Genomic DNA, 4,483 nt, shown 5'->3' with positions numbered 1-4,483 from the left:
TCTGGCAGCTAGGTCTGCTTGATATGGTAAATAGGCATCTCAGCTGCTTATCCCGGGGTTTGGGACCTAACAATCTACTTCCTGTTTATCTTCCCACAAACTTACGTGGCTCTGGAACTGGACCAGGCTGGAAGTCTGGTGGTTGATGTTGCCCGTCCGTCCTGGTCTTGTAGGAGTGAGTGGTATGTCCTTGTCAAAGTCACACTTCTCACAACAATTAGCACTACAAGAGCCTGGTATCCAGATGTGTGTGCAAGTGCTCTCACAGTGATGCTGCCTGTGAGCATAAGAGCTTGAAGGCGGCCACGAGGAGTGGGTAGAGCGCAGTGTCCCTGTGTGCATCCAAGCAGACCCCAGCGACACTCACCTCAGCGTGTGCCCAGCCCTGCTCCTCTCATGCTCTAAACCAGGGCTGCTGTGAATGACCAGTCGTGCACATCAGGAGTAACACGTCATTCCTGAGTTTAGGTTACAGAGACAGGGGCTTCCTCCTTCGTTTTCTCTCCATCTCCCTCCCTCGTCCCTGTCTTTGAGCAGCCTGAAGGGGTCTGCACGCTGCAGAACCTAGGTAACTGCCCACAGTCGTGCAAGCGAGCCATCTTATCGGATACACCAGTCTTTAGCCCCATGGAAGTCCCTGCTCACAGCTTAGCTACAATGTCACCAGAGGCCCTGACCAGAACCGACCAGCACAAGCTGGTCCAGTATTCCCAATTTCAGAAGCTGGATGAGATAAGGGACTTTTCATCTGTTCATTTTTATTTTTGTACACACCGCTAAATATGGAGACAGGAGGGGAATTTGTTACGCAGCAATAGATGACTAATACGTCTCAAGCTATAAATTATGCAGTAGTGAAAGTAGTGGAATAAGTCTGTGTGTGTTGATAAGGAACAGGTACTAAAATGTGCTGTTGAGAGAAAATAAATACAAACCGCGGGAAAGCACAGATATCTTTTAATAATCTAAAGCCCCGTTACTGGCAGAGAGAGGTGGCTCAATGGTCAGGAACATGGCTTTTCCAGAAGGCCTGGATTCCATTTCTAGCACCTATGTGGCAGCTCACTGCCACCTGTAACGCTGGTTCCAGAGGATCCGACACCTTCAGGCAGGCACCAAACATGCACGTGGTGCACAGATGTACATGCAGGCAAAACTCTCCTGCACATAAAATAAGCCTTAAAAAAAAATAAATGTTGAATCAGCCTTAACAAACACTGCTTACTGTATTCATTTACGTACACGAATCTACCCGTGGCGAGTAGCTCATTTTGTAGTGCCTGTTGCGGCATGTGATTAATCCACTCTATATTTCTTGGCGGGTGTGCACACACTTCTCCCTACCACCCCAGTGTTCTGGATCCCTAAAAGAAAGACACACATACACAGCCTTATATTTTAAATCCCGTAGACAGCTCAATGACTTGGCCTCTCCCTAACTCCATGTGGCTAACACACACTCTCCGACCCTGCTTGCTGAGGTTCCCTGTCTCCAGGGCTTCCTCGAGGGAAACTCTATAGCTTATGGAGAGCCAGCCATCTTTGTCTAGGTGGCTTCGAGGAGGTTGTCATCCACGCTGGGGTTGAACCCTGCTGGGCAGTCCCTCCCCCCCTGCCCCCAACCTACATGTCCTCTGTCTCTCCCTCCTGCACCTTTCCTGTGTGGTTTGTCTCCTCTGCCCTCGTCATGGAACAATGCCCTCTTCATCCTTCTTCAGTCCCTTCCTAGAAATCCTAAAAGTCCTGCCTCTGTCTCCTTGTCCAGCCATTGGCTGCTGGTAACTTTATTGACCAGTCAAAAGCCAACTGGGGACAGGATTCCTTTAGTCCTATGTGCGGGACACTCCTCCGAACAGGTGTTTTGGGTAACATAATCAGCACAAGAACGCAAGCTGCCGCTACATGTGCCAACTATTAACATTAGTTCTTCTCTCAGCAAGGGAAAAAGAATGCAAAAGGGAATTTTAATTTCTGTTCACTATACTATAGAGATATATACGTAACGAAAAATTTTGTTGTGATGACGTCATGTAATTTTTTATACAACAGAGACATTCTTAAAGCAACAAGGTTAGAGTACATGATCACTGGAATCTCTTTGAACTTTGATGTCTTATTGGTCTATTATGATAGTCACGTGACTACAAGGGAAAAGAATGAGATCACACTCATCACTCTATGGACAAATGGAGGTTTGGTGAAGCAGGCTTTGACAGTGACGCGGAGGAAATGGGTCCCCTCATACCTGCTGCTGAGGAGTGACTGAAGAACCACTTAGGGGAGCTGTTTGGGCTGAGTATAGGGCAGTGAACTAAAATTAAATCTAACATCTCCACTTCCACTTGGCCATGGGCTACCTCCACTCAAAGGCATTCACTTTTAAATATAAGAATGTGCTAGAAAAAAAATAATAAAGCTATGTTTATTAAGGGAAAGCCTGTGTTGTAAGACTTTACTAGGCTGTACTCAAGATAGATATGACGCAGACTTTCAAGAACAAAAACTCTGAAATATCCTTTGTGTCCATAGATAACTAAGGTCATGTATTTTCATTCCACAAAATATCCCAAGGCTACTAAAATATTCAAGCTATGCTTAGCAAGTCACGAACAATGTGGAGAAACAGTTTAAGTTTTTTTTTTTTTTTAAAGAAAAAAAGCTTATTGCTTAATGTCACATATTACATGACATCATCAACAGACACTGTCCTGTTTTCTAATGTTTCTAGGAATGGAAAAGTCTTTAGCTCTGGAGAAAGGGAAAAGAATAATATTGAGGGATTAATTACGAGGGGGCCTAGCCTTTAGCCATGCTGTTGTGATCTGGCGAGATACTGATAAAGCAGCAGTGAGCTGGATGTAAGAAATGTATACACTATTCATGAGTCATTAAAAATTAATTTAGGAATAGCTGCTTCCCCATACTAAGAGACACATGACAGAATGAGTGGACACATGGGGATTTTAAGAGCTGCCCCTCTCAACTCTGGGTGGCTGAGCATCTGATTCAGAAAGGCCTTAGAAAGTGACAGCTGGTCCCACCACAGCAGGGTGGGGTGTGTGTGGGGGTGTGTGTGTGTGTGGGTGTGTGTGGCCTGGTGCAACTAGCACTGGCTCTGTTCCTGGCCCTGGTGACTTGGCTGACCAGCCAGTTCCAGTAGACACTCACAGCTGAGGGGCCCTGAAGGGGGATGGCAGCACAGAGAAACTCTTGTGATGGAGGGACACAAGGCACCCTAATGATGTGGTACCCTAGATTGGATGCTGGAGCAGAGGAGGGATGCTAGTGATGCTACATCCAAATGAAGTCTCTAAGCAGCCTGAGTGTATCCATGTCCACCTCCTGACTTGCTAGATGCGTGGTCACGGAAGATGGGAACATGGGAAGGAGGCTGGGTGAGAAGAGTAGGACTCTAAAACTCTCCTGTAATCTGAATAGTCCTTTGTGCTCCGGGTTCTGTAATTTAAGCCAGTAGGGGTGGATGCTTGTTAGCTTAATGCTCAGGGAACTTCTTGCTTCCTGGGTGAGGTTAAAAAGTGGAGCTTCAGGCTGGGGAGGGAGTTTAGACACTTAGCAGCCAACAGGAAGGAGCTCATTGAGGCTCAGTCCATCCCTCAGGCTGTCTAGGAATGGAAGGTGACTGTAAAACTTGCCCCATAGGACCCATCTCCCTCAGGAGTCTGGTATTTAGTCCTGGGATCCATCCCTGGAACAGCTGCCTGTTCTAGAATGAGAGAGAGGGCTGGAGAGAAAAGGCCCTGGGGTAGAGTGTAAGACATTGGAGTTGGGGAAGTTCAGTTCTTACCCCACAGATGAGGCGGAGGAAGGCTGGAGGGCTGGGAGGCCAGGCCTGACCTGCAGGGAATCAGGGTAGAAGTCGGGGTAGCCTTCGAATCCAGTCTAGGGCTCCTCTGTTGCTATGGTTTCCTAGTTGTGCTTACCAGACAAGTGTTTGTTGGGGAGAGAGGACTGGCCTACGGGCTGGAGACATCTCTCCTTTTTGTGGTCCTGGGGAATCAAACCCAGGACCTTAGACATGCTAAGCAAACCCCCTCCCATTGTGAGCCGCACCTCAGCCATTCTAAGATTTTATTTTATTTTTGAGACAGGGTCTTACCAAGCTCCTTTGGCTGGCCCTGACCTCGCACTGTCACACGAATACCTTTGGAGTAGTGAGTCCCCTATCTCCATTTCCAAGTATGTCTGGCGGGGCCCAGTCTGCCAGCTGCTGACATTGCAGCCTTCCTGAGTTCCGTGCCCACTCTGCCTGTCTTACCTATTGATGACTGACCTTCTGAGTTCTTTGGGAGAACCAAGGCTGGCCTCTTCTCACAAGTGCTAAACTGACACAAGGGACCTTTGTTGCCAGGACATGTCCCTATGAAGTCCAAAGTGGGTCCCTAAAATGGTAGTGTTGGTGACAAGGTCTTAAACAGAAAGACTCTGACTGGGTAAACAGAAGGATTGGAATTGGGCAAACAGA

Source organism: Mus pahari, chromosome 12 (genome assembly GCF_900095145.1).
Source record: "Mus pahari chromosome 12, PAHARI_EIJ_v1.1, whole genome shotgun sequence".
NCBI classification, from domain to species: domain Eukaryota; kingdom Metazoa; phylum Chordata; class Mammalia; order Rodentia; family Muridae; genus Mus; species Mus pahari.
This window is presented reverse-complemented; position numbering follows the sequence as displayed.